General features: G+C 50.1%; 1 protein-coding gene across 1 annotated transcript in view; it reads left to right on the top strand.

Annotated features, from left to right (window-relative positions):
* Positions 1–9,236, top strand: part of Gabbr2 (gamma-aminobutyric acid type B receptor subunit 2) — a 328,989-nt gene that overhangs the window by 233,276 nt on the left and 86,477 nt on the right. The gene's annotated exons all lie outside the window — the stretch shown is intronic.

The following is a 9,236-nucleotide window of genomic DNA, read 5'->3' as shown; positions in this document are numbered from 1 at the left end:
CTCTTCCTCTTCTCTCTCTCTCTCTCTCTCTCTCTCTCTCTCTCTCTCTCTCTCTCTCTCTCCCTCTCTTCTGAAGCTTTCTCTGACCTGGTCTAGGATAGATGCTGACATCCAGGTTCTCTGCTGCCAGCCAAGGCATCATGCCAGTGTGCACGCTGTGGTTAGTGGACTGTGAGCCTTCCTCCACACCCCAGCTGTGAGCTTCCTAATGGCAGAGCTTACCTGGGAGTGTTGCTCATCCTGGGCTAGGTCTGAATCAATAGGTCTGCACTAAATGCAGAGTGTTGCAGGTTCACTTTGGAATCCTACCAGTCCTCTTCTAAAGCCTATGTAAGTCTTTCCTCTTCCTATCTGTAAAGAAGGTCAGCAGGGCCATCCCAGCACAACTGCATCAGGCTGGACCACAGGGCTGCATTCTAGTGAGACAAGGCTCCAACAGGCTTAGGATCACAAGGATGAGAGAATAGAAGGGCAGCCATGCCTCGGAACCCACCAAGGCATCCCATGTCCAAAGTGAGGAAACTGGTGTGTTAGGCTAAGACCCTGTTGTGGATCTGCCTGGCCCTTCCTCTGGGGTCAAAAGCCTGAGAACCCTCCTTGTCTACGTTTCCTTCACCCTACCCCCCAAGCCACTGGGCCTGCCAAATCTCTGTCCCCTCTGCATCATTTGTATATGAGGTCACCATTAGGACCACAGAATCACTGTTAGGAAACTCAACCCCTCACTTTGGAGGTACCCACAACTAACATCAGATTGGGTGCATGCCCCACATGGCTTCATATGCACCAACCATTTTCAGATCTAGGTTGGCTTCTCTTGCAAGGGCTTGGGGCAGGGAGGTGTCTCTGTGAAACAAGATGAACCTGGGTCACTTGGCTGAGCTCCTCAGCCACTTCAAAGCTCCCACTCTCTCTCTACCCTTGCATGTCCTTGGTCCCCTGGCTCCTCACCTGTTGTCCCCCACAGTGACCACCTCCTACCCCTGCCTTGGCTTCTGCCTGCCAGGGACCTGCTGAGGTGCTACCCACCCCCAGGAAAACAAAGAAGGTTTCTTCCCCACTCTGCTTCTTGACTTATTATGAGGAACCTGGGACCTGCCTTTCAGAACACGTAAACCATTTCCTTATACTCTGGGGACACAGCAACTGAAGTCACCGAGGGCTGAGTTGACCCGTTTCTGGGTCACCTTCCTCACTAGTTACCACTTCCTGCACATCCCCCCTTCAGTCTGTGCACCCCAACCCTTGCCAGGATCTTCCAGCATCTGAGCCTCTCCTTACCCTCGCCATGGCTGCTATATGTACCAGAGGCCCGCTTGGGGTACTGCCTGCCCCCAGACGAGGACAGTCTGTGACCCACCCTGGTGGACAAATATGCAAACAGATTGCAAATTGCATATCTTGGACTTTGGGGTCGACTGGTCAGCAATTCGGTTTTCCTGGTGGAGAGTCTGATCTATTTAACAAAAATAGAAGCTACGGTAATGCAAAAAATTAAATGCTGCTCGTCTCAGAGCTGCTTACAGCTGCAGATAACCAGGAAGGCAGACTGGGCACCTTGGAGGAGGCTTCCAGCCGCAGGGTTTTGTATCCTGCACACTTGGATCCGAGCAGGCAGTAAGTGGTGCTACCCACTACTCCAACCAGGTTCTCCATGCCAACTATGCTACCAAAGCGTGGTGACATCATCTCTCCACCTTCCCAAGCTGGAAAGCAATCACTCTACAGTCTGGATAGGAAACGGCTCAGTTTCAGATCAGCATCTGGGTCCTGCATGGGGGTGGGGGTGGGGGCTGATTGATATCTAGGCAAAGGCTCTTTCCCCTCCTGGCTGGTCATGTGACCTGAGACAGCTCCTGGTCCTCTCAGTCCCTCTGTCTCCTCATCTGGAAAGTGGGAAGATGGCACACACTCCATCCCACTGAGGCGACTGAGGAATCCAAGAGAACTCAGGTGTCTTAAACGGCTGCTGCCTCAGCAGAGTTCAAAATAGCACAAAAACGGTTTCTCTGCGAGGTGGTAGTCCAGGCAGTGGTTCTGCTACGCAGGCTGTAGAAGGCAACCTGAGGACAGAGGAACAGAGACTTGTGAGACCAGAAATCGTGGCACGTACTTTAATCCCAGCACTCAGGAGGCAGACTTGGGCAGATCTCTGTGAGTCAAGGTCATCATGCTCTATATAGTGAGTTCCAGTTGACCCAGGGCAACACATTGAGACCCTGTCTCAAACACACAAACAAAAAGGAAGAAATGGAGGCTGGAGGGAGTAATGAAAAGTGAAAGAAGAAAGAACAGGAAAATAAAAGTGAGCCTAAATAAGCCCTTCCTCTTGAAGTAGTTTCCACTCACCTGTCCCCACTCACCTGTCCCCACTCACCTGTCCCCACTCACCTGTCCCCACACACCTGTCCCCACTCACCTGTCCCCACTCACCTGTCCCCACTCACCTGTCCCCACTCACCTGTCCCCACTCACCTGTCCCCACTCACCTGTCCCCACACACCTCACCTGTCCTGATCACCTCTCCTGTCCCCACACACCTCACCTCTCCCACTCACTTTACCTGTGTCACCTGTCATGTTCTTTGTCCATCTTCTCCTCGGTCACCCTCTTCAGCTTCACAGTCAATGTTTCATGCTTTGACTTCTCAGCTGTTTTCCTGCCCCAGGGCCTTTGAACACTCTTGTGCTTCCTTCTTCCCAAGATACTCCCCTGCCTGTTGCTTTAAGCTCACCTATAATCGCTTCATTTCTCAGCCCAAAACCCACCTCCCTCTAAAAGACCTTCCCGGATCCCCCCCCCCCTAGTCTAAATTAGGGTCTTGTCTTCTTTCACGGCAATCTGTTCTTTTTCTTCATGTTATTTATTAGTAATTCTATACGTCCCCGTGTGCCTATTATTAGTATTTATCTCTCCCAGCAGACAGCAAGCTCCGTGCAATCTAGGCCTGGATTTTGCTCTCTTTTTGATGCTGATACTTGCCAGACTCACCAACGCCACCCAGCACAGCTTGTTGGCTGACATGTTTTGGGGTATTTTGTGCTCCTGTATCAGAGTTCACGTACACTATTCCTTTATTCTGTGCACATTTCGTGCATTTCTGATATTTGCTGTTCCCAAAAACCCACCTCTGCTTTCACACTAACCAAAGAGAAGGAGCAGATCTTCTCTTGTGGACCATCCACCAGCCTTCTCGAGTCTCCACTTCCTTCTGCTGAGCCCAGCTCCGCCTTAGGCTACCAAGTGCTTTGTGGAAAGTTGCTACTTGGGCTTTTACTCCATCTTACCAACCTCAGAGAGTGGCAATGGGCAGGCCACGCCTCGCGCCCCACCCCTTCTCTGAGCCTCCCTGCCTCTCACACCACACATCTGAAGGCTCAGACCTCTCCAAAGAGTCTGCAGTGTAAGAAAAACATCTTAAATAGAAGGCAAAATATGGCCTCTCCTATAGTCCAAGGAGACACGCAGGGAAAAAAGACCTTTTTCTGCCTTTACAGAACACAGGATAGACAGATCTAATTATTTGATCTTTCCCTCCCTTTTAAGTTCTGTTGTCCCTGTAGGGACAGAGGATACCTTCTCCTCCATGCCTGCATGGTATCAAGCTCCACCCTCCATGAATGGGGACCCACTCTGCAGTCTTGTAGCTCCAATAACAATACTGTGTTGTTCCTTGGAGACTGTTGCAGACCCAGGTGAAGAACCAGTCAATGTGTACGGGACTGTCCACTCAGTCTGCGATGGCTGCCCACTCCTCCAGCAAACTGGGCAGGGCTCCTGGCTCCTCAACCTTCAGCTTTTTCGACATCCACTCACCTGGGGGTGGGAGCTGGAGACATGGCTAAGCAGTGAAGAGCAATTGCTGCTCTAGCAGAGGACCTGGGTTTGATTACCAACACCAGCACTGACATTAGGTAGCTCACAACCACCTGTAACTTCAGTTCCGGGGAATCCAATACCCTCTTCTGGCCTCCACTGGCACCTGCACACACGTGGGGTACATACAGACAAGCAGGCACATGCAGCACACACATTAAAATGTTTTTAAAACTAAATTTAAAAAAGGAACTTTCCACCTCTGTGCAGATTTTACACGTATGCATATGTACAGAGATATGCACATTGACATAAAAACGCATGCACACATATACATACATGCACATGAACACATGCACAGACACATGCACTAAAGCATATATACAGTGGAGTGTGCATGATCACACACACACACACACACTCAGATACTAGTGTGCCCCCTCTCCCACAGCAAGCGTGACTGCCCAAAGGCAAATATGCACTCCAAAGCCATGCTCAGGAAGAAACATTTCCCAGCATGCTCTGGGAAGCACAGACCACGGCTCTGTCCAGTACCCAGGGGCCAGGCCCTCAGGCTGTGCTCGGGGATCTCCCCTTTGATTCGTTACCAGCTTCAGCCAAGGGCTGCCTGTCAACCTCACCGAAGCCGTTCACTTCTGGCCTCTCAAACCTGATGCCAGTCCCGGGCAGGCCAGCCAGCCCATCCGCTTCGAGAAGCTGAAGCTGAGACCACAAAAGAAAGGAAGGAAAGAAGAGGCCCCAGTCTAGGGCTTGACCCATGTCCCCTCCCCACCCCTATCCCTATCCCCATCTCCACCCCCATCCCTGTTCCTCTCCCCATCCCCATCCCCATCTCCACCCCCACATCCCACCCCACCCCCACCCCACCCGACCCCACCCTAAGGATTAGACCTGGCACTAAAGTGACTTAGATAAAATAGATTACTTATTAAATGTCCTTCTGGGCCCAATGCAGGGCCAGTCTCCTTTCTAAGTCTCTTCTTTAATCCCCCCACGCTGTCCTGAGAGGTAGGAATTGTTCTTTCAGATAGAAGGCCCGAGGCTCAGAGACAGCGTGACAGTCCCCACTCTCTGGCCAGTCCTGAAGCTGAGTTCCCCACATCCCCCCCTCCTGTATCCCCCACCCCCACACGTGTAGCTCACACGCTGCCCTGTCAGCTGAGATTGATCGTCATGAAGCAGGCTGCTTTTTAAAATTCTCCTTTTAGCCATAGCGTCTTTAAATTAATTTTCGAGGTTAGCATACAAAGTAATGGATTTCACTGTGGCATCTTCATGTGTGGGTGTCATTACACTGTGTCCTCATGGGCTGTCTTCCTTACCGTCCTCCTCTCCAGGGGCTCATGGCCTTCCACTCTTTCTTACACAACATCTCTTTCAGGGGAAAGCAAACCCTTAACTCATCTCCACGTTGGGACTTCCCTCCATGATTTTATTTCCTCATCTGCTCCACAGAGGTTCTTATCAAAACAAGTTAGGCCCCCGTGTCAGTCCAGGACTTCCTTGGGAGGGCTGGAACAAGCAGGGTGGTCCCTGACGTGACACATCGCAAGCGTTCCCAGGTCCCTGGAGGTGGAGGGATAGGAAGGAAGGTGGGGCTGTCATTGCCTCTGCAAGGCCAGAGGGTTCTAGCATTTTCATAGGGTGCTGATCGAAATGCTATTTAACTTCCAAAGGGTTTCTCAAAGTGATCAAGGAGCAGATGTAGAATACAAATCAAATAAAGAGGTGACGTCCAAGCACACTGGACCCTGTGGATGCTGCCCCTAGCCCTGCCAGATCTGCCACACTGGAGACTGTATCTCTCTAAGCACTCAGCAGGTAGCTGGGTACCAGTTGGCCCCACTCCATCTTTGATCACCTGTAGCTTTTACTACTGTGCCCAAAACCAGGATGGGGATTGGGTAAAAAAAAAAAAAAAAAAAAAAAAAAAAAAAAAAAAAAAAAACCCTGATATGAACTTTTCCCTGTGAATGCTTCCCATTAGCCAGACGCAAATGGAACTGGTTAGCAGGGGATTATGGGAAATGTGACTGGGAGACCTGAACGCCCCTGCAACACAGAGAAGAATATATGGATGAGAGTGAACTATGAGTATTGCCTGGGTCGCAGCTACCAAACCCTGTTGCCTTGGGATCTAATTTCTCACATGGATTGGTCCCCAGTGAGGCGGCAGCCCTGGATTGGCTCTGCTCAAGGAGAGCCGTGACATTTATATACGTAAAGGCTTTCTGAAAGGGAAGCACAATTCTGGGGTTTTAGAAAATAGGAAGGAGACCAAGACACAGCTCCATGCTGCCTCTCTCGGCAGCCTGAGGAGTCCCCTCATCTTCTAGGAACCTTAGTGTGGGTCAAACTGAGATTGGTGGCTTCGGAGCAGAAAAGAATTTTAGGTTGAATCACTTTAAACATAGAGTTAAATATGAGAGGTAGAAGAAAGAGAATTCAGAAGGAAACACAAGGCCTGCCTGAGGGCACGGACTTGGGCTCCCCAAGTGAGAATTGCAGAGAGTAATACACACACCCACGTGTGGGCAACAGGCTCCTCAAAGGACAAAAGTCCTTGTCTTATTAGTAATTCTATAGGCTATTTTGGAGACTCTTGAGTTATATCTCAAAGGGTTGCTAAGAAACATATATTTCCTTCTCTCTATCTTTTGATAAGTGAGGTGGGTCTGAGCCGGCAGAGATGGAATTGTAACCTGACAGGGCTACACAAGAGGGTTAGAACTTGCCTGTCCCTGTAAACAGGGCGGCGTCTAGTGAGAATCCTAGGAAAGCACATGTTTGCACCTGTGACAGGGCAAAGGCCTTAAGCAGGGACTAACCCCACCGGAACTCTTGCATCCCCGCTGGAGAGAAAGGTCTGCTGTGTTCCAGGACGAAGCCTCCTCTCTTCTCATGTCTCCAGTTATCCCTGTCTTCCTACCTGCCTCTCACACTGTTTGACTGCAGTGATCTACCACAAAAAGCCAGAGAAGGCTGGTGAACCCCAGGACTTCTCTCAGAAGCCCTTGCCTCCTCCTCTTCCTGCCCACAGCCCCTCCCCAACAGGAAGTCTTGGGTTAGGTTGCCGGAAGCAAGTGTTGCCTACAGGAAGGGAGGTGGGAATGAGACCCAGGAACAAGGACTGCAGAAAGAACTCAGAGAAGCAAGACCGAGTCCACAGCTAGATCAGCCTCTCTTCCTTCTTCACCATCACAGCCCATCACTGACTGACATTTCTTATTCATTGATTGATACAACAGTGCCCTAGAGTGAGACTCAGTGCCCAGTGGGGTACTTGGGCAGAGCATAGTGTAGCAGCCCTGTAGACTTAGCTGGCCATTCAGGTGTCTGAGGAAGAGGCTCCCTGGGCATCATAGTGAGACCCACATTTAAAACAAAGAATACTTGGCACGGGGTAGGTCAAATGTCGTGTTGTGAGTTGGTCACCTTGTAACCCGGAGGTTAGCTTCTAAAGAGGCTTCCTTCATTACTCAGGAGCAAGAGGCCTTCTTCATCCAGGCCAACGGCCCTCTGAGTAGTTGACAATGATGAAGGGAACTGAGTGGCAGGTCGCTCAGTAAACTGAGTCACATGACACCTGTGAGCACCTGAACTAATAATGTGTTGCACACGCTCACATGAACACACACACACACACACACACACACACAATTTTTAAAGTAACAATAAATTTTTAAAAAGCAGGAGAGTGTTTTCTCTCCCACCCATTCCATCTGGCCAAGCACACGCTCCCACACGCTTTTTAATGTAACCAGCGAAGAATCCGCCACCGGACAGACCACACTCTACTCCTAGTTGCCTTTGGGATTCTTCAGATGCTGGCAAGAGATCAGTAAGGAGTTTAGGACTCTGCCCTTGGGGGAATTTCTTTCCATTTTCTCCTTGTGGAGAGTGGATTGCATCTTTCCCACCCAGGTAAAGTGGTCCATTTGCATAAACATGATCTTTTTGGAAGGTGTTCTGTGATTTCCAATCATCCCTAGAAATAAAATCACAGCTCCTGTCTCACCTTCCCTTGAAGTGTTTTCACACTTTAGGGAATTGCTTACTGTCACCTGAATGTAGAATTGGGTGGGTGTTCAGTTTCAAACTGATACTACTCACAGCTGTCTACAGGGCTTCTCAAGGTGTCAACGTGGCTTTGGAAGGTGTTTCTGAAGATGAGGTGCGGGATCCTCTTAGCTCTTAAAGACACGGGCCTGCCTCACCTTAGGGACTGCCCCCACCCCACGCCCTACCCCCTCCCCCAGGCGCTCTCCTGACAATGCAGTGGGTGTGGACCACCATTGCCCTGGCTGCAAATGCTCCGCACACAGTGAGAGGAAAGCAGGATTCCATGGAAACAACTTCTTTCCTGAGTTTTCACCAACTCCAGTGAGAGAGCCTATGTCTTAAATAAAGCAATTAGGGATGTGGCTCAATGGTAGAGCACTCAGCTCATGTGCACAGGGTCCTGTGTTTGATCCCTGGCACTACTAAACAAAATGAAACTGTGATCGCACTCTAGTGGGTGTATGTGGGTGTGTGCGCGCATGCGTGCGTTCATATCTGTGTGCATGTGGAAGCTGGGGACAATCTCGGGTATTGCCTCACCTTTCACCAAGTTTGAGACAGGATCTCTTTATATTCAAGGCTTCCTACACCAGGCCATATGCCCAGGGTTTTGCCCAGGAATTTTACAATTCCACTTCTCGTTTCAACATAAACAGCACTGGGAATGCAAGTGTTCCTGCCACTCCCAGCCTTTTACAGAGATGCTGAGGAATCAAACTCATATCCTCACAGGACAAGTACCTTACCTACTGAGCCATCTCCCCAGCCCAGCCTCAGTTTCTTGATCTGTAAAGTGGGCATCACCCCCATGCCACCTAAGCAAGTTGTTAAGATGCAGTGACAGATTGCATGCCAATTTCTTCTCGTCAGTTTCCTTGAATAATTGCAGAATTTTAGCAGGGACCACGGTGGGAAAAAGGAACTAATGTGCCTTCTTTAAATCCCTAGTGTACTCAACCAAGCATATGAGAACCATCAAGGCAGATGCTAGAGATGACAGCAATCTTTAGCCCCCAAAGTCCCTAATGAGAGGTGCTCATCTGTCTGTGACAGTTGTCAGGTCTTGCTGGCTGGAAATGCTTAATTTTGAACTGCATCATAGCCCAGTTATAATTGGGGCTGACGTCAGCTCAGGACGATTGTCCCAAAACATTCTTCATCTGTTTTATTCCTGAGACAGGGTTTATCTGTGTAGCCCTGGCTGTCCTAGAACTTGCTTTGTAGACCAGGCTGCTCTCAAACTCACAGAGATCTCTCTGCCTCTGCCTCTGCCTCTGCCTCTGCCTCTGCCTCTGCCTCTGCCTCTGCCTCTGCCTCTGCCTCTGCCTCTGCCTCTG

This window comes from Mus caroli, chromosome 4 (assembly GCF_900094665.2).
Source record: "Mus caroli chromosome 4, CAROLI_EIJ_v1.1, whole genome shotgun sequence".
In the NCBI taxonomy this organism is placed as follows: Eukaryota; Metazoa; Chordata; class Mammalia; order Rodentia; family Muridae; genus Mus; species Mus caroli.
The sequence above is the reverse complement of the archived record's forward strand: the minus strand, read 5'-3'. Positions and strand labels throughout refer to the sequence as shown.